The following is a 26,914-nucleotide window of genomic DNA, read 5'->3' as shown; positions in this document are numbered from 1 at the left end:
AACCAAACCCCACAGGGCTGGAGCGATGGCACAGCGTGTAGGACATTTGCCTTGAACACGGCCGACCCGGGTTCGATTCCCAGCATCCCATATGGTCCCCCGAGCACCGCCAAGGGTAATTCCTGAGTGCAGAGCCAGGTGTGACCCAAAAAGCCAAAAACGAAAAAGGAAACCAAACCCCAGCTCCCTCTATATGAAGCTGTTCTTTGGTCTATACTGGTGGATATCCTCCCCCAACTTGTTTTCATGCCAGTCCCTCTTTTCTAGTCATTTGTCCCTGTGCTTTTTCAGAAAAGTGAGCAGAAAAGTATAACTGGGGGAGTCATCTGTCATCTGACGGGGTTCAACAGAATGTGGGGAAGAGATACTGGCACTTTGGTGGATGTGGCTTAATACTGTAGCTCCAAAACAAAAAAACTGACATTCTTCTTTCTCCCGATTTTTATTCTTTTTCTCTGCCTTTCCTTTGCCCTGGGCTGGAGCGATAGCACAGCAGTTGGGCATTCGCTTTTCATGCAGCTGACCCGTGTTCGCTTCCTCCGTCCCTCTCGGAGAGCCCGGCAAGCTACCGAGAGTGTGGAGCCCGCGAGGCAGAGCCTGGCAAGCTACCCGTGGCGTATTGGATATGCCAAAAACAGTAACAATAAGTCTCTCAATGAGAGATGTTACTGGTGCCCACTCGAACAAATCAATGAGCAACAGGATGACAGTGACAGTGACAGTTCCTTTCCCCACTGCTATTGGATAGTCATATACTTGGTGACAACGTCATGTCGTGTTCAAGAGCATCCCTAGCAGCAATGAAGGCCAATGCCGGACAGTCAACTCTCATCAGTCTTCCTCAAGCCAGGCAGCATCCTGCCACTGAGACCCATCCCTGGGCCCCAAATATGCCATCCAATATTATCTCAATTTAAAAATATGATCAGATAAATACAGGGATGAAAAATGAAACAAAATAGTCCTAAATCAATAGCTAACATGAATTTCAGAGGCAAGGAACAGAGTAGAGGGGGGAGATTAGAGGTGAGAAACTTAAAAAAAAAAAAATTCATTAATGAAGGACATGAATTTACAGCCTGAAAGCATCCACATGAATTTCACCGCAATAAATGGTAGCAAACCTTCCACCAAGGAATATTATCATGAAATTGCAGATTTCATGAACATGATCATGAAGGAAGGGAAAAAAAGGAAAAAGAAAGAAAAAAATAATAAAAGCTACTTAGGGAGGATTAGGGAGGAGAAACGTATTAACATTCTCACCACCAATAGTAGAAGAAGACAGTGGGCCACACACAGTACTCTGGGATGTCCATCCTCCAGTTTGGAAATTCTACAGCCAGTCAGACTACAGTTAAAAAATGAATGTGACATAGGGCTTAAGAGATAACACAGCAGGTACTGGCTTGCCTTGCACAAGGTTGACCTGAGTTGGATCTCCAGCACCCCATATGGTCCTCAGAGCTCTGCCAGAAGTGATCACTGTACAGAGCCGATAGTAAGCCCTGAGCACTACCAGGTATGCCCCCCCCACCACCACCACCACCATCCCCAAAGAATGTGACGTTCTCAAATCTCAACAATTCAAAAGTCTTACTCCTGGGCAATTTGTTAAATAGGTCCAGAAGATGCAGTTAAGACTTAAGCTGAGTTTCTCAAAATAATTAAATTGAGGCCAGGAGACAGCTCCAAAGGGCTGGGACACAATTTTCCATATGGGAGCCCCAGGTTTAATTCCTAGCACCAAATGGTCCCTTAAACATCAGCTGGAGTGAACTACCCTGAGCAACATGCTGGGTGTGGGGAGAAAAAAGAAAGGAACAAGTACGACACCAATGTCATCAGGCATTAGAAGGAAGTTCACAAAGAAAGCCCTTTGTCTTTAAACTAGTGATAGGTACACAAATTATATTTTAAAATTAAATTCAAGGAAAACAAAACTGTGCTTAGGATAATTAATCAAACTATATAGTGAATCTATGAGCTCTGTTTACAGGGTGTAAGATACACTGAGATAAAGGAAAAGCAACAGCATAAGGGGAGTAGGGGACCTTGTTTAACTACATAATGCTTTACGAATCAAGCTTGGGGGCCAGGAATATGGCTCAGGTATATGGCAGGTATATGGCCAGGGACACAGGAGGCCCTGAGTTTAATCTCTAGCACTGCCATCACCATACAATCCCTACCATACATGACCAAGTGAATGCCAGCACTGCTCACACCCAATGGGCCCCAAACCCAACAGACTGTAAGTACCACAACCAAGTGTGTGGGAGCACCCCCACACCCAAAATCAAGTGAACAAATGCCAGCAAACAACACAACCAACTGTGTGAGCCTTAAGTATCATGACAAGAGGGCAAAATTTTTAAAACTAACAATGAAAATGTATATATCAAGCTTGGATAACATCAACAGAAACAAAAACTAAATTTAAAAGGGTTGAGTATTCCAATTTACTCTTAATACTTAATATTCCATTAGTGGACTGGAGCAATAGCACAGCAGGTAGGACGTTTGCCTTGCACATGGCAAACCTAAGTTCGATTCCTCCATCCCTCTCGGAGAACCGGGCAACCTACCGAGAGTATCCCACCCACACAGCAAAGCCTGGCAAGCTACCTGTGGTGAATTCGATATGCCAAAAACAGTAACAACAAGTCTCACAATGAGATGTTACTGGTGCCCGCTTGAGCAAATTGATGAACAATGGGACAACAGTGCTACACTGCTATTTCATTAGTATGCCATATGAAAACTTACAAAAATACCTTCATATGCATCTAATCCTTTTATGTTTAAGTTCTGCAAATTGGATTATCCCTCACTTTACAAATCAGAGGACCCCTCCCCCCAAAGAAATTCGAATATCATAATCAAAGACAAAGAACAACAAAGGGCCAGAGAAGCAGGACTAGAGGAAACACAGCAGGCAGAGGCGTCTAAGGTTCACAGTGTGACTGATATTGAAGAAGGGGGTAGGAATCTAAAGGAAATTGAGCCAAATCCAACTTTGGAGCTTAAATTGCAATAAACAGGTATTTTCTGGGCTTAAATTCTTCAACTTAAGTATGCATAAGCATCATCTGGAGTTTCCTTTACATGAAGTACCTAAAGTACTCAAATTCATAGAAACCAAGAACGGTGGTCCACAGGGCCTAAGCAAGTGGGTGGAGGTGCAGGAAGAACTTCTGTTCAATGGGTTCAGAGTTTCAGATCTACAAGAGGAAAAGTTTGGAAATCCACTTCACAATAATGTCAATACACTCAAACTACTGAATTATATATACTCAAAAATGGTTGTGATGGTAAAGTTTATGTTGGATACTTTCTACAATTAAAATCAAAAAATAAAAAGGACTACCTAGAAGATTTGTTAAAACTCAACCAATTGTGGGGCTGGAGTGATAGTACAGCGGGTAGGGTACTTGCCTTGCACACGGCTGACCCAGGTCCAACCCCTGGCACCCCATACGGTCCACCAAGAACCACGAGGAGTGATTCTTGTATGCAGAGCCAGGAGTAACCCCTGAGTATCACCAGGTCTGACCCAAAAACTAAAAAATTCAAATGAAAAAAAAAAATTGTAAGCCACCACTGATTGCTAGGCCTCATCCTCAGACTTTCAATCCAGTAGGGATGGATGGGACCTAGGAATTTCTACTCCCCGCCATCTTTCTACTTCAACAAGTTTTCAGATGATACTGATGCATTTGTTCCAGTGATGAAACTTTAAGAATCACAGCTCTAGTGCAAAGCTTTTCAATTCTGAATGTCCAATCATTCCAAGTGAGACTGAGACCAAGGAAACCAGAAGGGAGGGGTGGGAACAGCGGGAGGTTAGAGATGTGGACGTGGCGTGCCTTTAAAGACTTCAGGGTGACCCTAACAAGCCTTGGCTAGACTCTTAACCACACCACCTGGCAGCCTGACCCAGGTGAGGATAACCAGCAGGTTGGGGCCTTTAGACTCATTCTGCTTGTTTCTCCATTTCATCATCTCTAGAATACAAAAGACGGGTCATAGATTGCTCAGAATATTAAATAAGATTATCAACGGGAGTACTCGGTATCCAACACATAGTGTAAAGTAATGCTACTACTTTTATTGCTGGCATTACAGGAAACAAGGCTGACCCTGTTTTTCTTGGCTGGAAAATGAGGTCAGGTTAAAGGCAGTAAAGAAACTATTAATATTCGATTCCAAATGTGTGAGCAAGGCACTGAGCTCCCAAGGAGTTAAGAACAAAGTGAGCAGTATTAAATCTAAGAACTTGTTATAATTCCCACAAGCATTTGGCAAATGGAGGGTCATTTCTACAGAATTAGTGGCTAATCCCTTTACTATCTCAATAAGGGTTATTTAGAATATAAATACCATTGTAAAGCCAGGTGTTGGAATCAATACTCAAAACACCGCCTCCTTCATCTAAAGAAATAATACAACACATTGTGCTCAGACGCAGAAGGTAAAACACCACTTGGAGCTCAAATTCCGATCAGCATCTACATGGTAAACAATTGTTCATCAAAAGAAATTGAGGAGGAGGGGGAGAAGATAGAGCAAGGTTCACATGGGTCTGTTCATTCCAGCAATATCATCATGCCCCCATGTCCCAGGCACAGTGACACACACTCTGTGGGCAAAGTTTTCAATGCAGAGACACGAGGCAGGTCTGGCCATAGAGTAAGTTCTGAAAGATGGAACAGAGCTCTTCCTCAAAAGCAACTCAGGGAAGGTCAAATGAGAGGTTTTTGATAATTGTTTTTCCTTGCATGTATGACTGTATAGTTAGGGGGTGTATAACATGTTACACGCAGTGATGCTTGAAGTTTCTAATGCCTTAAATCCATAGTGCACACAAAGAAATCACTGTTATTATCCTCAGAATGCATCCGACCTTGCCTGGATCTGGATCAGACAAAGCCCAGAGATCTCAGGGAAGGCCTCCTTCATGAAGCCACTGCATAACTTTCCCACAACACATTCTTTCAACAGTGCATGAAAATAATTCTTCTTTCGGGGGTGAGAGTCAGTGAGCTAGTACAGTTGGTTAAGGTACTGCAACCACCAACACCACTTCAGCACTGCCAGGGGTAATTCCAACCTCTTTCCACAGTTTTGGGGTCACGTTTGGCAGTGCTCAGGACTTCCTCTGCCACTAGAATCACTCCTGGAAGGACTTAGGAGACCATTTGGGGTGCTGAGGATTAAACCCCAGTCAGCCATTTGCAAGGCAAGTGCCCTGCTCAGTGTATTATCGCTCCAGCCTCAAAGCAAATATTCTTAACGAAGAAAATTATCTCTACTTTTACATAAACCTTGGAGGCAACATTTTGGGGTATGTTAAAATTACACCTTCACATGATACTAATAGGTTCAAATCACCTCCTGACCACAAAAATTATAGTTTCCTCTAAAGCTCAGAAAACAGGATCCAGTTAGAGAGCCAGCAAACATTCCCTCAGTGAGCACCAATGACAGATATGGTAGGCCATGCCCACCGTTCCTTGGGTTATTCCTCACAGAAATATACTCAGGAATACTCAGTTATACGGGAGAGAAGGACCTATTTGTAGGAGCCTATACAAGTGATACTGCCTTTCTACACTCAGGGACTGCTGAACGGTACTTCTACTTAGTAGGGGAGTTTTCCTCCATGCTGATTTAATATATTATTAATCCAACTGTCTTGCAGTCATGAAGCAAAGAGAAGTGTGGAGACAGGAAATCTGACTGCTGTTGGTGGCCCCCTTACGGGCCATATAATTCCTTACTGTTGGGAGGAAGAGCCCACTAGTCAGGGAATCTGGGGGGGGAGGAATGGAGGGGGAAGAAGGGTGTCACTTCCAGCAACACTTGCCCCAGCTGTGCAGACCGGTGGTTCAATATGTGAGATGAGCAACACTATAGCCAGGAGAGCCTGGGAAACCACGCAGTGTCAAGATCAAATGAGGACTGTCCCTATTGTTTTCCAGAAAGGCTGGACCAGGCAGCATTCCCACCAACAGTGAAGGAGCGTCCCTTTTTCCCCACATCCACGCCAGCACTGGTTGCTTTTGTTCTTTTGAATGTGTGCCAGTCTCTGTGGTGTGAGATGATATATCACTGTTGTTTTGATTTGCATCTCCCTGATGACTAACGATGTGGAGCATTTTTTCATGTGCCTTTTGTCCATTTGTATTTATTTTTTTGAGGAAATTTCTGTTCATTTCTTCTCCCCATTTTTTGATGGGGTTGGAGGTTTTTTCTTATACAGTTCTACTAGTGTCTTATATATCCTTGATATTAGTCCCTTATCAGATAGGTATTGGGTAAATATTCTTTCCCATTCTGTGGGGTCTTTCTGTATTTTTGTCACTGTTTCTTTTGAAGTGCAGAAGCTTCTTAGTTTGATGTAGTCCCATTTGTTTATGTTTGCTTCCACTTGCATGGTCAGTGCTATTTCATCCATAAAGATGCTTTTAGCTTCAATGTCATGGAGAGTTCTGCCTACATTTTTCTCTATGTACCTTATAGATTCATGCCTGATATTGAGGACCAAACATCAGTGCCTGTTGCAAGCCATAATGCCCAAAAGTAGAGAGAGAGTACGGGGAATATTGTCCGCCATGGAGGCACGGGGATATTGGTGGTGGGGAATGTGTACTGGTGAAGGGATGTGTATTTGATCATTGTCTGATTGTAACTCAAACATAAATGCTTGTAACTATCTCACAGTGATTCAATAAGATTAAAAAAAAAAAAAAAGATCAAATGGAGGGCCTAGCATATGCCAGGTCTAAGTTCCAAGCCATTGCTTGCCCCCTCCCTATGCCAAGTTGTGTAATTCTGAGCATCAGTGTCCTCACCTGTCCAATGAATGGACACTCATGTGGACAGGGCTGTTCTAATGATTTACATTAATAACAAGAAGTAGGGAGACTAACAGTGAGTCAATCACTATTCTAAGTTATAAAAATCCAGTCATTTAGCGCCAGAGTGATAGTACAATAGGTGAGGCACTTGCCTTGCATGTGACTAACCAAGGTTTGATCCCCAGCATCCCACCTTGAGCCCTGCCAGGAATGACCCCTGAGCGCAGAGCCAAGAATAAGACTGAAGCATGACTGCGTGTGACCCAGGGAAAAAAAACTCCAGTTCCTTCTCAGAGCCCTGAAAAGGAGACACCTTTATCAGCATTGCACAGCTGACGAGGACACAGCAAAGTCAAATACTTGTCAGTAGCTTGTACCGTCAACAATGGCACCCAAGCAGTCTGGCCCCAGTTCCATACTCCCTACTTTATCCTGCCTCCCTGTTGCTTCTTTCAGGTCAAGCAAGAAAATACACCTGAAGAGGAAAAAAACAAAAAATACAAAAAAAACACAATAAGAGAGGCTAATTAAGGAGATGAATGACGATAATAATAGTAATAATGAGTTTGCCTCCTTATACCCTCCTGGAAGGAACCATCTCCACTGCTATTAATCAGTGCTTCATCTTCAGCTAAGACACACTGACCTCAGGCTCTTGGAATGAAGCACAGGACTCTCAATCCAATCAAGGATAGGTGAACATCCCTGGCTACCATAAATCATCAATAGCAAGCACATGGCCACAATTGTCATTTGTGCAGCATCTTAGACTTCTCCATTTATAGTCTGAGATTGTGAGGTCAAGAGGAACATCATGCATTGTTTGAATCCCAATCAAATCCTATTGAAATCAGAACCATTTCTAGATTTTAAATTATTCAAGTCAATAAAGATTTCCTCATTAAAAATTTTTTTGAATTGGGTTTTCTATCTCCTAAAACCAAAAGAACTGCCTGAAACAGTTTCTGTTCAATCAAACTGTTCTGCTTTATTTATTCACTATTTTATCTGTACTTAAGTACTTCCCCTCTTTGAGACTTGAGACTAATAAAGTAATTTTTAATTAGCTAGTCTTAACAAATTAAACATTCTGAGGCTGAAGGTCTTGACAAAAAGAACAGACAGAACATTATTCTATGTATTATGTGTAAGTGGTCTCTTTTTGTGATCTGGCTAATCCTCAAATTTATTTCAGAAATTTGTTTATTTTTAGTCAAAGCAGGGGCTGGAGCGATAGCACAGTGGGTAGGGCACTTGCCTTGCACGCAGCCAACCCGGGTTCAATTCTTCTATCCCTCTCAGAGAGCCTGGCAAGCTACCAAGAGTATCCTGCCACATGGCAAAGCCTGACAAGCTACCCATGGTGTATTGGTTATGCCAAAAACAGTAACAACAAGTCTCACAATGGAGACATTACTGGTGCCTGCTGGAGCAAATCGATGAGCAATGGGATGACAGTGATACAGTTAGTCAAAGCAGGTAAGCCTGCAATTTCTGACCTTATAAGAAAGATAACAGATACTAATTTTTTTCTACCTTGTTGGATAACATTGGGTTGTCTTTGCTCCTCCCACAGGGAGCTTAGGTTTACTGAGCTATTCCCACAACAGTGCCTGTGAGGTACACCCAATTCCATCATCAACAACATCTTCTTCATCATCATCATCATCATCATCATCATCATCATCCCATTGATTGTCGATTTTCCCGAGCAGTCTCAGTATCGTATCCATTCATCCTAGCCCTGAGATTTTAGAAGCCTCTCTTTACTCTTCCTTCCCAACAGTGTCGCACTGGAGGCTCTTTCAGGGCCAGGGGAATGAGACCCATCATTGTTACTGGTTTTAGCATATGAGTACACCACAGTGAGTTTGCAAGGCTTTCCCATGCAGGCAGGAAATTCTCGGTAGCTTGCCAGGTTCTCCGAGAGGGAGAACTAGGCTATAAGATCTCGCTTCCGGGAGCTTGGTTTTATAATCTCTGGATGTTGGCCATTGATGGCATTACAAGGCACCTGGGGCAGTTTCTGGGTCTGACCCGCCTAGCTACAGGAAAATGGGGGATCTGGGTGGAAGAGGCCCAGTCCCAATCTGAGCAGGCTTGGAGATCTCAGCCCTGGGTCCACACACCTGGGTTTCTCTGCTGGTTCCTTCTTAGGTGAGGCTCGTCTGAAATTGTGGAGAGGGGCCTTGAGCATGGCTGTGGCTGGGTTCTGAAGGTCTTTGGCTATGAGGGCTCTGCTTGGGGCGAGAAGGAAAACTCAACCCACCCCCTCCTAGGAGTCCTGGTGAAGACAGCCAGGTGCGGGGGCAAGAGACTCTGCCCCAATTCCATCAAGCACTAATAATCCTATATTGCTTTTCTCTTTCCTTTATGTCACTTGCATGGTTTAGCAATGTCCTGTTTGTATAGACATAGGAAGACAGTTCATGCTATGCTTTGTAACATGGGAGTTAATTGACTCCAAAATAATATTTTACTCCATATTTATGTGACTTAAGCCTCAGCTGCCCTTAGTTCCTAACACCCCCAAAAGGAGGGTCCCAACAAAGGGACTGGATGGACCCAGGGCAAACTATAAGGTACCCTAGTATCAAAAGGGGACAAGCTAAGCACCATAAGTATAATAAGTTAGGAGCATAATCAGGGAAGCACCATATGTATAATAAGCTAAGAGCATAGTCACGGAACAAACTCTGTTATGACCCAAAAAGAAGTAACTGTTTAAGGACCCTGCTGGGGTTGGGAAAGGGTAACCTGGTCTGAGGACTGTAGTCTGAGATATATATTGAGATGTCCCCAGGAAAAGCCAACCTTTAAGCTTAATATATCTCTTACTGTGTTCATACAAAATGACTAGAAATATTATAAGAAGTAAATTTACTATGATTGGTTAAATGGATTACTAGCTGAGGAAAGAAGAAAGCACTACACCCTACATGGAATCCCGCCCTTAAGTGGATCTCCTATTAATCTAGTATGTTGATCCCTCAGATGAGATTTTTGTCCTTGAGTTAATCTCCTAGAACTTCCCCTTGAAGTAATGGTTTTACCTCTGATTGTTGTTATGGCAATGTTCAACGCCACCCTATGTGTACCTTCACCCTTCACAATTTGTATGTAACTATGCTGTAAGGGGAAAGAGGGAACTAGAAGATGAGGACTAGTAGAGGACTCTGAGGTCTACGAGGAGGCTAGCATGACGGAACTATGATGACTGGGACTACAACCAAAGCTACGACTACGATTGTACGGTAAGGGGAGAAATCCAACTACGCTGGGGAGAAGAGAGAAATAAACTGACAACCAACTAGGCTGGGGCCCTGTTTCTCCGTTCCCCCATCCTTCGTCTATCCATCACCGTGGGATGGCCAGGGGAATGGTCCTCGGCCACCAAACGCTCCAATCCTCCCCCCTCCCCCATGCCTTCCCCATGCCACACACCATGCTTTTCTTTGGAAACTCACACTATCTTCTCAATTCACATTCATCATTTATTCTTAAATTCAACCCATTTTTTTAAACTGACTAAAATAAAAGACAGGGATAAACTTTTTAGAAGCATTCTGAATACATGCAGCTGGAGGTATGAATATAGATATAATTTCTCTTCTGGTAAGACTTAACTTTATTGATTACTTTTGGCAATAAACTAGCATGGAATTTTAATTATATTCATTAAACTATTCATTGCAACAGAAGACTCTCCTCTGTGGGTTCTTCAGACAATCAAATACTCATAAGAGGAAGCACTTGGCCACCTGCTCATCACCTCACAAATAGCAAATAGCATTTCGCTACTATCTGATGGCACAGACACTACCAAGACTGCATGTATTTTCACCCCTTTTGTAATTTTTTTTTAGCAGTACCATGCATTGAAACCAGGGTCTTACACATGCCAAGTCAAGCGCGCTAGCACTTGTTTATGTCTTCGAATTATTACCACAGCAGAAAAGATTATAACTACAACATCCAAACCAATGAATGTTCCAAAAGACCTCTTCGGCCAGATGAACGCAACATAGACTTTATGGTTTGGGGATGACTTGCCAGGAATGAGCCAAACACAATTATTTTCCTTTTCTATCTGCCTGAGATCAAAGGTGAAGAAAGGACAGGGCATTGGGAGATTCAGGGGGTGAAAGGATGGGGACAGTGGCTAGTAGGAATCAAGGTAAGAACATTGTAAAAATCTGTTGACAACAGCTATGTAGATGGTATCTAAATATAAAGTTGAATTTTCTTAAAATGTTGGGAAAGAGCAGTCACCAGGGCCTGATTTTCTACTAAAAAAATCAGAATTTTTTAGCCTCAGAATGTTAATTGCATTGAGAGAGAGAGAGAGAGAGAGAGAGAGAGAGAGAGATTAAAAACATGTTCCTTGGGGAAATATGGGAAATATTTATTTTCTATGTTCATAACAATATCGTCTTAAAGTCTATCTTAAGAGACTATAAAGAAACAATAATTTTGAAGGCAGGGGATAGCTCAGTAGTAAGACATCTGCCATAAAGGAAATAAGATCCTGGGTTGGTTGTTCCCAACCCACATGCTTACACAATCCCAGCAACACTGCAGTGAGGATCACTAACATGACAGCGCGTGGTCTCCAGCACACAACAGCCATGTATCTGAGCACAGCTAAAGTGTGCAGCCCCCTATTCACAATAGCCAGAATCTGGAAACAACTTGAGTGTCCAAGAACAGACGTATGGATAAGGAAACTGTGGTACGTCTACACAGTGAGATACTACACAACTTTACGAAAAATGGGGTCGTAAAATCTCCCTTAAAATGGATAAACTTGGGGGTTATCACGCTGAGTGAAATGAGCTAGAAGGAGAGGAACAGATATAGAAAGACTGCATTTATATGTGAGATATGTATTTAAAAAAAGAAAAAAAGAAAAAATACAGTATGAGACTAATATCCAAGGCCATGGAAAATGGGCCAGAGGGACTGGTCAGTCGTTTGTCAATGGTGTGGGAGATGGAGGGTAGTTAAGACAGAGGAGAGTGCATTATGACAATACTAGTTGTAAATGATCATTCAGACAAGAACTGAGTGTTGAAAGCAGGGGTATACATGATAACCTCTCAGCATCTGTATCGCAAACCACAATGCCTAAAGAGAGGGAGAGAAGAGAGGGGCCTGCCATAGAGGCAGCCTAGGGTGGGGGGTGGCTTGAAGGGGTGGGAGGGAAACTGGGGACACTGGTACTGGGAAATTACACTGGTGGAGGGATGTGTATTGGAACATTGTTTGACTGAAATAATGAACAATTTTGTAATGCTTTCACAGTGATTTAATCATACAACTTTTAAAAATAAATAAATAAAGTGTGTAGCCCCAGTAAATACCACAACCAAGTGTTTAAGCACTACAGTCAAGAGTGTGGACCCCTGGTCATCACAACCATGTCAACAAAAAAGAAAAGAAGGAGGAAAATAGCAAAAGAAAAAAAGTGTATAACGTCAAGTAAGCAAAGATCTTAGCATATCAACAGAGAGAATAATTTGTTACACTACATACCAAACTTTATTGCCTTGGTTTGCTATTCTTTCTGTTCAGGTTTATTATTTACTATTAAAGTAGCATTACATTGGAGGTCTGCATGGCTGGCTTTTCTTTTTTTTTTTTTTTTTTGCTTTTGTTTTGGCTGGGGGGGAGGGGGGTTCACACCTGGCAATGCACAGGGGTTACTCCTGGCTCATGCACTCAGGAATTACTCCTGGCGGTGCTTGGGGGACCATATGGGATGCTGGGAATCGAACCCAGGTCGGCCGCATGCAAGGCAAACATCCTACCCTCTGTGTTATCACTCCAGCCCCCTTGGCTGGCTTTTCTAAGCACTTCAAAGCTGGCTGGCACTATCCAGACTCACTGCCTTCAAAAAATCTGGTCCTACCACATGTAAACAATTCAGACCTTTACATTTATAGTAGTTTTGAGATAAGACATATTACATACGTAGAACTGAACTAACCTTTAGATTATATATACAAAGTGTTATCTTATTTAGAAAAAGTATGACGTGTAACTAACACTATAACTTTTAAATTGAGATTTGGTGGCTCTGTTTTCAAATTGTGCTCTTGTTTTTAGGGCACAATCCAAGGTAGAACCTAACTTCATAGATGCCTACTATAGAGTCCACAGGGGGTAGAATCAGAACTATCACCATTTTATACCTGATAGACAGCAGGCAATCTGTACATATTTGCTGGGTGAATGAAATAATAAACACATTAACACTGATACAAATGGACTGATTGTTTTGTGACTGCTGAAGTTAATCATTACTATTATGTATAGAAGTCATTATTTTATTATCATTATAGTAAAACTACTATCACTCTTATATCCTTGCTTTTGTGAAAAAAAAAAAGCAGTAATTGGCAAAGTTTTGTGCAAAGGGTCAGATGGTAAATATTTTAGAGTTTATAGGACATATGATCACTGTTGCAACTACTCAACCCCAGCCTCTGTCCAATTCAACTCAACTGTTACAGCACATAAGTGGAGACAGACAATACAAAAATAAATGGGCATGACTATGTTTTAATAAACCTTTGTTTACAAAAACAGAATCTGGGCACCAAAAAAAATTCGAATCTCACAGAAACCCATTTCTCATAAGGAACACTCTGTTTTGTGAACATTGGAAATTGGTGGACTTGATAAAATCAATCAGATGTATTTTGCTGGGCCAGAATTGGGCCAGGTAGATATACTCTTTCTCCACGGTCCCCATCACTTCTTACAGAACAACCCTTGCTAACTTCTGTCATTAAACCAGCATGGCCCAGGCAAGCATGCAGAATTCTAGCATATGACTGGTTCTCAGGGATGTAGCCCTCAGCTGAACCAGTGAGCTGGAAACCACAACAAAGGCTCCTCCACAGCAAGCCTGGGGCCCTTGCTGCCCTTTATCTAACACCTAATACCAACATCCAGAGAACTTAAAACATTCACTGATTGCCTGTTGTTTGATATTTTTTGCACGATCTCCTTGGAGGGCTGCATAGAGAACAGTGGCAAAGAGGAGAATGTGGAAAATATATGCCAGCAGGGAACAAAGCAAAAAAAAGGACATGATGAGTCAGAGTTAAAGCAGCAGGAATCATTACAGGACTGGAAAAAAAAATTACACCCATATCGCCAACAAAATCTCTGCCTTCTATCTGCTGCCGAGACACCTCAAATCACAGTTAAAGTTAAACAGAGGTTATAACCAATCCAGAGAATAAAGTCTGGGTTAGTCCCCATTTCAGCTAGTTACAACTCTGGGCAGGTGAGCCCCAGAACATCACCTGCACATAGGAGAGTGACTGAACTGTTAGGGTCTCACATAACAGAATGTACTAAAGCAATAAAAAAAAAAAAAAGAAATGCTACTTCATAACTATATGCAACAATATGGAGGAATCTCATATAAGTGTTGAATGAGAAAAATGCTTGGCACACAAGAGTACACTCTACATTAGAGCACACGCGCACGAGCGCGCGCGCGCGCACACACACACACACACACACACACACAGGCAAGCCTGATTTAATCTGCTAGGAGTTAAGAGCAATCCCACAATAAGGGCTAATAAGTGTGTTGTTGTTGTTGTTGTTGTTGTTGTTGTTGTTGTGGATTTGTCTAGGAGGAGGAATGATGCTGTGTTGGTAGTGTTTTGTTTCTTGGTCTAAGTGCTGGTTATGTGAATGTAATCAGCTTGTGAAATTTCAAAGTCCTTTGCTTCTTGGGGAATCCCAGTCACTCCTCATCTTTTCAGTAAACTACATCATTCTGCATTACCTATAATTCCAGCCACAGCTCCTTCATAATGTCAGTGTCTTTTGAAGAAATTAAACTGGCACCACTAACCTTTTGGTCTAAATCAAAAAAGAGAGAGTATGTATGAGAAGGCACCACTGCCCTAAATGTTTCACTTAAATAGACTTCTTTTAAAATAATGCCCTAAATAGGTGATTCTAGTTCATAAAATCTGTGAAGAAATGTGGAGATACTCAGAGATCACTTGAGGAAGACACAAAATAAAATGTATCTGAGATTAGAATGTAGAACCATCCATAGCCACACTGCAAGAACTGCGAAGGTTTAATAACTATGGAATTGGCTATCACATATAATAAAGTACAATGATAATCAGTGTACTGGGCCTATCTTTGAAAAGATTTTATGTCAAGTTTCAATTCAGTTCATTAAGTTATGGGGCTGGGAATCATTTTGAATATTGATTTTAGTATAGTAACCTCAACTTGGCAATTCCACTCATACCATTTACTCATTCTATGAATTCTGGTTTAAAAATATATTAGGGTGGCAGGGCCAGAGCAATACAACTGCAGGTAGGGTGCTTGCCTTGCATACAGCTGACGTGGGTTCGATCCCTGGCATCCTCTATGGTCCCCCACGCCTGCCAGGAGTGATTCCTGAGAACAGAGCCAGGAATAATCCCTGAGCACCATTGGGTATACCCTCCTAGAAAGAAAGATTATCAATCATATTATATTTCACTGTCTGATCTACTTGTAAATGCTCACCAGGTAGCAGGCAAGAGTTACAGATCAGATGCAGGCTAGGAACGCAGCTCAAGTGGCAGGTCTTCATATGTGTAAGGCCCTGTGCTCAATTCCTGGCACCACATGCCTCCCCCCAGTACGTGATCCTGGTGGCTCTCAAACACTCACCACAGTGACAGTCCTCACAACAATAAAAACGAGCCACAGAACTAACAACAAACAGCAGTCACCTGGGCAGATGGGCCGAGTCTATTTCTTTTTTATTAAGGTATTTTCATTAAAAATAATCTTATCTAACCATTAAATAAATTGCTGCTTCAAGATTTTACCAAATCAGCCTTTATTTGTAACTATGAAGTGAAATACAAAATGATACCCATTAATAGGAAATCATAATTGTTGTATCACATAATTTGTGACTGTTTCACAATGCCTCTCCGAAGACAATAAACTTATTTTTAGGAGCTCATTCTCCAAACCTCCGGATAAAATGTCATAATATCTATGACTTACCCTCACATTTGTGCAGAAGAATGTAAAAAAGTATGCGGATACCCAGTGACAAAAGGCTAACATCTTTTAAATGTTAACAGGTACACAGGAACTCACTGCACAGTCTTTCAACTCTTCACTATATTTACAAATATAAGAAATGGAAATCACACAGGCATCTGCACTCACCAGTCACTGGATGATGGTCTTCTCCCTCTTAATCAAAAACAAATGACTAAAGCTTCCCAGAGGCACATTCAGGGGTCATTCATGCTGCTCTCTCCCTGAAGAAATAAGCAAAACATATTTCACCAAGGTCTTGTATTAAGTTAATGTTAGCTCAGTTGTAAGAAAAAAAATTCTTAATATATGACAAAATATATTTTGGATAAAAGTATAATGACATAACTCTTTTTTTTTTTAAGCCTGGTGAAAAGTGAAAAAAGGGATAAACCCCATTCTGTACTGAATGTGGGCAACCAGTCTCACCAATTCTAGGAACTTCCAGAACATAAGTACTCTTCCAGGGGTTTCCTTTATTTCACATCCATTTCAGATCAACAGTGACGCTCCAAACCTGCACTCATATAAAGGATGGGACTCCCAGGGTCTTCACTCTGACTATGGATTTCTATCTGGGTCTGTTTTTGTTTGTGTTTTATTTGTGGGGCACACCCGTGGTGCTTAGAGCTTACTCCTTCCTGGCTCTGTGCTCAAGGATCACTCCTGGAGGGGCACAAGAGGTCATAAGGCATGACAGAGCTTGATCCTGGGTCAGCTGCATGCAAGGCCCGCTCCCTACCACTGTACTATCTCTCTTGCCCATCTGACTGTGGATTTATGAATGCATGCTCAGGATGGAACAGAGCCGCTGTTCCCATTGGTGTCCAACAGGCAGACATCTTCAGACCGACTCTGCTAATCCACCCCATTATAGTACATGTTACAGAGCAAAGGGGCCCAGGGCCTAGAGTTCTCCTTCACAGCGCCTCCCCATCACACCTCACATTCGTGTGTTATCTTATTATTGTGATCCATTCACCTCTGCTCCAGACGAGGCAGCTAGGCATCAGAGATGATAGATGACAAGCACCTCCAGCTAGAAAGGGCCAGAGATGGAAAGTCTTACTTGGGTTTCTAGCCCTGCATCCAGAACTGTCTTGGCAGACAGGCCAGCCCCAGCTGCCCCTCAGCCCAACAACAGGATGCTTGCCTGAACAGCAACTCAGCAGCACAGTAGAACAACACATTCACCACCATGAGGGGGTAGGGGGCACGCTGAAGTCTGCTGCTTCGAGTCTAAGTTAGTAATCATCTTTTTTTAATTTTTTTTTTTAGTTTTTATTACAGAGCCAAGATTTACAAAGTTACTGATAGTTGAGTTTTAGGCATACGATAATTCAATACAAACCCCTCGACCAGTGTCAATTTCCCTCAACCAGTGGATCATAACTGCAGTTATGATTACCAACTACTACTAGTAATGATACATGTCTTTTAAATACAATACCAAAGGGGCGGGGAGCGGAGAGGTTGGGTAAGGGATAAGGCACCTCTGCCTACTTCTGCAGATCCGCTCTCACCACTGTGCTTCCCTCCACAAACACTCCAGCCAGGCAGGCTGCTGCTGCTCACTCAATTTTACACCATTCACAGTGGACTCCATACCAACTAGTAACACATTCGGCACTTACAGTTGATCTCATTTAAATGGACACTTGCATTCATTACTAAAGAAAAATAGCATTTGTTTGACCCGAATTACTTTTGCTGTAAAGAATACTTTCTGAATAGAAGTGGTGAGAGTGGGCAACCTTGACTTGTCCCTGGTCTTGGAGGGAAGGCTCTTAGTTTTTCTGCATTAAGAACAATGCTTGCTGGGGGCTTGTGATAGATGGCTTTGACTATACTGAGAAAAGTTCCTTCAACTCCATTTTGTTGAGTTTTAATCATAAATGGATGCTGGATCTTGTCAAATGCCTTTTCTGCATCTACTGATATGATCATATGGATTTTATCTTTCCTTTTATATTATGATGATTGACTTGCGAGTGTTGAACCATCCTTGCATGCCTTGGATGAATCTTACTTGGTCATGGTGTATGATCTTTTTGATGAGTCATAAAAAAATATTTTTTAAGTGCATAATTGAGCCTAGGATGTGACTCAAGAACTCGTGCATTAGACATGCTACAAAGGCCTTGGGTTTGCTCCCCAGCATCGATCCAGAACAGCATAGACCCAGGCATCAAAGTAATGACAATTTTTAAGTCAATTTCTAAAAGTTCACTTTTTAAAGTCCACATAATTCATAAGAGATTGAATATCTTGGTATCAAACCTATTTTCTAAATACACTGATGAATACATAGGTAGGACCCTCTAAGATCTTGAGCTCAGAGGAGTCTTCAATATGATTCCATTAGCAAATAAAACAAAAAGAGACATAAGCACATGAGACTACAAACAGCTTCTACATTAGACAAGAAATGAGGAGTAACCACTAAAGTAAAGAAACACCCCACTGAGAGAAAATATCTGCATATCATACAACAAAGGGCCAATATCCAAGGCTTGCAAGTTCAACAACCAAAAAACAATGCATCCATCAGAAAATAAGGAGAGGAAATGGGCAGAAACTTGCTCAAAGACAACACAAAGGTAGACACTGGCATTCAAAAAAAAAAAAAAGTTTATCACCACTATCAGGGAAATGGAAATCAAAACAATGAGAATCACCTCACACCAGTGGGAATGGTCTATAGCCAAAAGTCAAAAAACTTTTGTAAGAGCTGGTGAAACACCGGTGGGAAAGGAACCCTCATTCACCTCTGATCTCCACAACGACCAGGAGAACAAGACTTTGAGAAGCAAGTCTTTCCAGCCCAGGATGACCCCTAGGAAAGATCCCCAAAGTTAAAACCATGCAGCTATGCTACTCCCAAATTTCCTGACTCACACAGAAACTGAGAGATAATTAATGTTTATTAGGATTTTAAGTTGCTTTCAAATTTCTGTGTATTTGGGTTGGGGGGAGGGGAGAACCACACCTGGCAATGCTCAGAGGTTACTCCTGGCTTTGTGCTCAGGAATTACTCCTGGTGATGCTCAGGGCACCACGTGGGATTTGAGAGATAGAACCCCGGTCATCTATGAGCAAGGCAGGTACCCTACCTGCTGTACTATCTCTCCAGCCCCCGGCTGCTAATAAGTTCTGCGGTAATCATACAATGATTACAGTAACATAAATCAGCTTGGAGAATAATAAAATAATCCCATGTACCTAAAGCCCACTTGGTGGGGGTACTGGTTTCTTAGACCTGTATGGCTCTTCCTGAACTACCTAACCCCCATCACTTCCCATAACCCCTAGTCTGAATTTTGAGTTTCTCCTTTGTGGCCTCTGCTCTTCTGACACATGCATATGCTCAATTATTATATCTGGTCTAGTTTTAAACCTAATATAAATATATTTAGACTTATGTATTATTCTGAAAGTTGCCTTATATGATTCTGACATAGATTCCTATAGATTAATGTAGCCTTAGCTAATTTTTCAACAATATACAATTCTCACTGTGTGAACATACATACCTTCTGTTCTAGTATACTGTTGAGGTTTGTTGGGATTGTTCAGCTTTTTGTCATTCTGAGTAAAGTAGCTGTTGATATTCTAATCTTCATCCCCAGCAGGAGTTTTCCCAAGGTATAGATATATACCTCAGAGATGAGAACGGGGTTTATAACTGGACATGCTCAACTCTTCAAAGTAATGTCAAACTGTTTTCCAAAGTGGCTGTATACAATTGACTCTTTAGCTGCCTTTCTAGTCGCTTGCCAAATAGGAGGCATGCTTGTTTTGCTAATTAGCAGTAAAGTTCTCAACCAACTGAAAGGAAAGCTTTTCCTGTTTGCACCATCGGTACTGCAAATAACGAGTATTCCATAGTGGTGCCCCAGACAGCTGGAACATATTAGTCACAGGACATCAGACTTGGGAATAATGATGCAGATGCAGCCACCATTGTACACTGCCCACAGAAGTCAAACTAGATTTCTAAACCTATGTTCAGTTTACAGAGCGCTTTCTTTCTGGTGGACTCATACCAACGTCGATTCTTATTTATTTCTACCATCCCAAATGGGGGGAAAATTAACTTCCATGCAACCCAACCAATTTCAAGATTAAAAGTTAATCAACTGCCCCTTATTGTTAATATATTAAATTTACCCCCCAAAATACCATGGTGTTCGTTATAAGGGAAAAAAGCTTTCTTTTTAACACCAAGTTACTTGATTTGCTTAGACAGCAGCAATAACTTATATTTTAATCTCAATTCCTATTAAACGTGTAAGATTACCTGGGTCCAGGAAGCTAGTATCGGAGCAAAGACATGCACACACCTTGCATGTACCTTGCATGTACCAATTCCATCCTTGGCAACACATGGCCATCTGAACATCACCCAGTATAGCCCTGCAGGTCCAAAAGCACAGCCAGGGTGGCTCTAGTCCCTTCCAGTACCACAGGCCCGAGCAGCACCACACTGAATCACTAGCCTAATTGGATGAGGATGGCCAGGAGTGCAGCCCCACGAACACCGCTTTGGGAGCCCCCCTCTTCCCACCCAAAACATCCCTCCCCATCTCCAACCAAAATGTAATATCAAATATTTTCTCTTGAGGCCAGAGAGACAGCACAGGAGTTACAGCATTTGCCTTGTAGTTCAATTCCTGGCACCATGAACAGTCTCCCAAGTATGGCCATGAGTAGTCCTTGAGTGCAGAGCCGGAAGTAAGCCCTGAGCACTGCCGGGTGTAATCCAAAGCCAAAATTATTTTACAGTTTATCTTGGACTTAAGTATAAAGGACGGTGGGGCCTGAGTAGAGAGAGCAGCAGGTAAGGCATTTTAGCCTTGCACACGGCTGACCAAGAGTCGATCCCTAGCACATCCCCTATGATACCCTGAACACCACCAGGAGTATAATTCCTGGATGCAGAGCCAGGAGTAAGCCCTGAGCATTGCTATGCACTGGTGGTGTTCAGGGTATCATAGGGTATATGCTAGATATATAGATATAGATATAGATATAGATATAGATATAGATATAGATATAGATATAGATATATAGATCTGTATAAACATCTATGTGTGTGTGTGTGTGTGTGTGTGTGTGTGTGTATGAGCTCGAGCGATAGTACATCAATAGCACGTTTGCCTTGCACATGGCTGACCCGGGTTCGATCCCATATGGTCTTACCCTCTAAAAAATAAATAAATAAATATACAGATACTGCACTGTAGCACTGTCATCCCATTGTTCATCAATTTGCTCGAGCGGGCACCAGTAACACCAGTCTACATTGTGAGACTTGTTACTGTTTTTGGCATATCGAATACACCAGGGGTAGTTTGCCAGGCTCTGCCATGCAGGCAGGATACTCCCGGTAGCTTGCCGGACTCTCTGACAAGGGATGGAGGAATCAAACCTGGGTTGGCCTCGTGCAAGGTAAACGCACTACCCACTGTGCTATCGCTCCAACCCGTCGCAAGGTCAACCTAAAGTCAACCTGTAGCAAACTATACAGATACATAGATACATAAAATGGCATTGTGTGTGTGTGTGTGTGTGTGTGTAGGTGTAGGTGTAATGGATACTGAGGAGATAGCGTAAAGATTAAAGGGCTGGAATGCATATTGTGTGTGTGGATGTCCAATCCCTAACACTAAATGTTCTCCCCACCCACCACGGTCAGCACCACTGGGGAGCTCCCCAGTACTTCCTTGGCCCAAGCAAAGTGGCATAGTGGGGTCAAGCATTGAACCATCCGGCCTTGGTAGGACAAGTATTGCTGGGAGTGACTTGAGGGCCCACAAGACATTCCTTAGGAGGCCCCATAAAAAAGAAAAAAATAAAAATAGAAATTCTTTTATTTGGGGAAGAAATGCAAATATTAAGGGAATTCATACCATCTCACTCTACTTCTTGACAGTGCCTATAAATCTCTTCACAATTCTTTATTGCTATGCCATAGAAACTATTATACACCCATTCTACAAATAGGGAGACTGAGACACTAAACCTATTAAGCTGTGTACACAGTTGATGAGTGGTAAAATAGAGAATGGAACCTGGCCATTTATTCAGGAGTCCATATCCATAACTACTCCAGACAGCTGCTTCAGTTCCCCAAGACCAGTCCAAGAGGGCCTGCAGTGGAGGCAACAATACAGTTACAGAGCCTCTCCAACCTTTCCAGGTGACCTATAGTGTATTGTGTTAATTTAGTTTGTTTTTGTGTCGGGGCAAGACCCATAGTGCTCAGGGCTTATTCCTGGCTCTGTGCTCAGGGACCACTCTTGGTGGTGTTCAGGGGAGCCCATGGAGTGTCAAGATTTGAACCAAGGTCAGCCACATGCAAGGCAAAGGTCTTGTATTCTCTCTCCAGTATATTATTTCTAATCCTCCCCATATATTTATCACTTATGTATTGTTCCCATTTTATAGCTGAAGAAACTAGCTCTGGAAGATGAAGTAGCTGAAATCACACAGGCTGAAATCACACAGGCAACAACAAGAAAAAAAAATTCTGGAGATGGCACCTGATTATCATCTCTTCTAAGTTCATACTCTATCCATATTAAAAAATAATAATAATAGGGGCTGGAGTGATAGCACAGTGGGTAGGGCATTTGCCTTGCACATGGCTGACCCGGGTTCGATTCTCAGCATCCCATATGGTCCCCCGAGCACTGCCAGGAGTGATTCCTGAGTGCATGAGCCAGGAGTAACCCCTGTGCATCGCCGGGTGTGACCCCCAAAAAAATAATAATAATAACACCTCCTAATCACAGAGTTTATGGTAAGCAAATACTAACAATTTTAACTTTAGGTCCTAGAAACAGTCTCTATGAAGGAAAAAGAATGCTATGCTTGGAGATGGAGCCATAGCACAGTGGGTAGGGCGTTTGCCTTGCACGCGGCTGACCTGGGTTCAATTCCCAGTATTCCATATGGTCTCCTGAGCATCACCAGGAGTAATTCCTGAGTGCAGAGCCAGGAGTAACCCCTGTGCATCACCGGGTGTGACCCAAAAAGCAAAAAAGGCAAAAAGAATGCTATGCTGGCAGAAGTTGCGCTGGCCTTTGTACTGGGAAGTGGACAGAGCAGCCATGCTCAAGGACAGACTGAGGTGAGATAAGCAACAATAAAAGCAGAGAGCACAGTCAGAAAACCAGAGCTCAACAACACCTCTTTATTGCGCACAGGGCACATAACCTCTCTCTACCCTATGTTGCCATCAGTAAAATAAAGTTTTATTTCAAAGTGTTTCTATAGGATGAAAAAAGACTAATACATAAAACAGATATGGTAAATAAAGGCCTCAAACATCTGCTTAACAACAACAAGATTATGTGAAAATCTGTTCTAGTCATCTAGTAGGAAAAAAAATCTCTTTTAATTAGCCACATCTTGCATCTATATACAAAACCTCATCTAGTTCAAAATGGATAACTTGATCAATTATAAAAGGCTATGCTTGTACACAATTTTTTCCTCATCCTTTTCTTTTTTAGCTAATATTATGTTTCTTCTTTCTATCCTACTCTAAATAGAACAACCTTGCCTTCTGGATCAATCTATTAACCTATAGTAAAAGTTAGACATTCTTTACATAAACATTGGAGCAAGAAGGAACACAAAACACTTGGCTAATTTAACTTTTATTACTAACTTTAGGAACTCTTAAGCATTCCTTTAAAATGGCAATTTTCTGCAAGTTATTTACAGTTTCCTGGAAATCATTTTAAATTATTTAGAAAATAAAGGAAAAACTTGATTAAGTAACTAGTATAAAACAAGTTGGACTGGAGCAATAGCATGCGGGTACGGCGTTTGCCTTGCACGCAGCTGATCCGGGTTCGATTCCTCTATCCCATTCTGAGAGGCCGGCAAGCTACCGAGAGTATCAAGCCCACACGGCAGAGCCTGGCAAGCTACCCGTGGCATATTCAATATGCCAAAAACAGTAATAACAAGTCTCACAATGGAGATGTTACTGATGCCTGCTCAAGCAAATTGATGAACAACAGGACGACAGTGCTACAGTGTTACATAAAACAAGTTTAAAAGTCCAATAACACTACATATAGCTTTACTGTGGGAGAGAATGCTCTTCTAAAGTGGCCCTCTTTGTCATATCTAAGATGGTGCGTTTATATGCAAAGTTTGAAATGTGAATTCAGATTTGGCTACCAGCAATCTCCATATAACGGGTCCTTCTTGGATTTTGCGAAGGGACAAGAGAGCAATAGAAACCACACCATGAGATGTCCGTATGATCTGCAAAATTCATCCAACCCTATCTTTCTTGACCAAATGCCATGTAAGCCATAAAAAGGATACTAAGAATCATGCTTCTAAAAGAGAAAGGCTGAAAACTGTGCTTCTGCAATAGCTGGTTCAGAGCGAAGTAAAAACCCAGCAAGAGGCAAATTTCCAGAGGGAAGGTCACCAAAGAAAGGCACAAACACCCCCACCTGGTCTGAAGTGCTTCAAGAGGACAGAAGCAACCACTGGTGACATTCTCTCCAGCATCACAGGTCTGACCTGCCGCTGAGCATGTTCTTTTCACTTCAAACCCAATGCAATAGGCATTTCCTCAGTAAGCCTCAGGGGAGAAAAATACTATAGAACAGATCCCTATTTAAAAGGCATTTTAGAAATGACTCAAAAATTAAATGACCCAAAGTCACAGGACAAGTAAATAGATTTAATAAGTGGCTCAGAGCATATGAGAAGCACTCAATATAAATCTTTTAAACATGGAACATGGCATTTTCACTTTTCCACGAAAACAGAAAGTCACCCTATCATACAAGGAATCTGTAAGGATAAAATGAAATTGTGGATACACCGTTCCTCGCTTGGAAGCTTGACTCATGAACACGTTGTGATAAGGAAGCAACAATGCTGATACAAAATACTGATACAAAATATTAGGCGTGAAGACCACCACAAAGGCTGTGATACTCTGGATAAGAACTGCATGCTGAAAATGGGTAAACAAACAGGACAACCTCTCAGTATCTGTATTGCAAACCAGAAAGCCCAAAAGGAAGGAGAGGGCGAGGGAGAGGGGGAGAAGGAAGGAGAGAAGGGGGGTGGTGCCTACCATAGAGGCAGGCTAGGGGGAGGGTAGTGGGAGAGAAACTGGGGACATGGGTGATAGGAAGTATACACTGGAAGAAGGATGGGTGTTGGAACACTGTGTGACTGAAACCTGACCATGAACAGCTTTAAAACTCTGTATCTCACGGTGGTTCACATCAACTAAAATTTCTTAATTCAATTTTTTTGAAAAAGGCTGCGATAATGGGAGTGGAGATAACAAACATTGTAACGAACAGAGATATGCACACAAACATAACCGGCAGATGAATGGCAAATAAGCACAGAAGAGGGAAGTTCAGCATCATTGGTTATTGGGAAAACACAACATTAAATTGTACCGAGATACTACAACAAAACTCTTCAAACAGAAGAATCTTTTTTAAAAATCAAACATCAGCAAACTTGCACTGCAGCTGGAACTCTCGCTCACTCTGGAAACAATGCGTAAACAGGTCAAGAAACTAGGGGGACATCCAAACCATAGAATATTCAGTACAGAACAATAAAAAGCGATGACTGGTTGGCATATAAAACTTGCACAGATCCGAAGTATATCTTATGAAATTAGAGAAGCTAGTCTCAAAAGGTGAGGGTCTAGGCCACCCCGTCTAGAGTCGCCCTTATAAATTCCCTTCTTTGTGAAGCTCTCTCACTCTCATTCTCCCCTCTCCTATACCCTAAATATAATGATTTTTTTTTTTTTTACTTTACCGGGGGAAAAAAAAAAACAAGAAAACACCTTAGTGCATATAATCCCATTTACATAATACTCTGGGCAGGAGTGATAGCGCAGGTTGCCTTGCCATCCTGGGTTCAATTCCTCCATCATTCTCAGAGAGCCCGGCAAGCTACCGAGAGTATCCCACCCGCACGGCAGAGCCTGGCAACCTACCCATGGCATATTTGATATGCCAAAAACAGTAACAACAAGTCTCACAATGGAGACATTACTGATGCCTCCTTGAGCATATCGATGATAACGGGACACAGTGCTACAGTGCTACATAATACTCTAAAAAATGACAGGGACCAAGGGCAGATCATTTTTGCCTGGATTTAGGAATAGTGGAGGGTTTCCCTACAAAGATAGAGCACCAGGGGAGGGGGTAAGGGGTGGTAGAACTGTTTCCTATGCTGTTTGTAGAGGTGGCTACATAGTAAAACTCTGAGAAACATACACGCCCCAAAAGTGAACTTTACGGATGATAATGTTTTTAAATTAGTTTTGAAAATAAAATGTTTTAACTACAGAGAGGATGGTGGGTCTTGGTCAGTGAAGGAATATGCCAATTTGGTTTGTGCGTCGAGGTGGCAGGCAGGAGTCAAAAAGCTACCTGCTGTCTATGGAAGAAGTCAGTACAGAGGCTGAAGTGTGCAAGTCAAGAACCTTGGTTTGGGGTGAGAAATTTAGCTCTACAATTCAAATCTTACTGGAACTCTCCTGCCCTGTGTCCTAAATTTCCTAAATTACGTTTTCAATCTCCCTCTGCCACTATCTTTGCTTTTAGGAGCCAAGGATTTACTACAGCATGTAGGTGTAGTTACCGACAGTGTCTCATTCCAGAGGCTACAATTTTCACATTTTAGAAAGCCTGAAAATTAAGAATATGATTGAGTGCTATGAGATTTTTTTTTTATCCTAAGGAAATTTATAGAAGGACTCCAAAAATCTAGAACAAATAAAATCATTTGACTTTTAATGGACTTAATAGATGTAAAGAATAGGCTTTAAGAAGGACTAAAGGGGCTGGAGCAATAGCATAGCGGATAGGGCGTTCACCTTGCATGCGGCCAACCCGGGTTCAATTCCCAGCATCCCATATGGTCCCCTGAGCACCGCCAGG

At 42.0% G+C, this 26,914-nt stretch overlaps 1 protein-coding gene across 9 annotated transcripts in view; it reads right to left on the bottom strand.

Moving 5' to 3' along the window:
* The window catches only part of SGMS1 (sphingomyelin synthase 1), a 331,088-nt gene that overhangs the window by 270,009 nt on the left and 34,165 nt on the right, over window positions 1-26,914 (bottom strand). For 8 of the 9 annotated variants that reach the window (XM_055119140.1, XM_055119143.1, XM_055119141.1 and 5 more), the window contains exon 2: window positions 16,083-16,177. The exons of the other annotated variant lie outside the window; for it this stretch is intronic. The gene's annotated coding sequence lies outside the window, so the exon portion shown is untranslated. The remainder of the gene's footprint in view (window positions 1-16,082; window positions 16,178-26,914) is intronic. 9 annotated transcript variants of the gene reach the window in all.

The sequence above is a fragment of the Sorex araneus genome, chromosome 11 (assembly GCF_027595985.1).
Source record: "Sorex araneus isolate mSorAra2 chromosome 11, mSorAra2.pri, whole genome shotgun sequence".
Lineage (NCBI taxonomy): Eukaryota > Metazoa > Chordata > Mammalia > Eulipotyphla > Soricidae > Sorex > Sorex araneus.
This window is presented reverse-complemented; position numbering and strand designations above follow the sequence as displayed.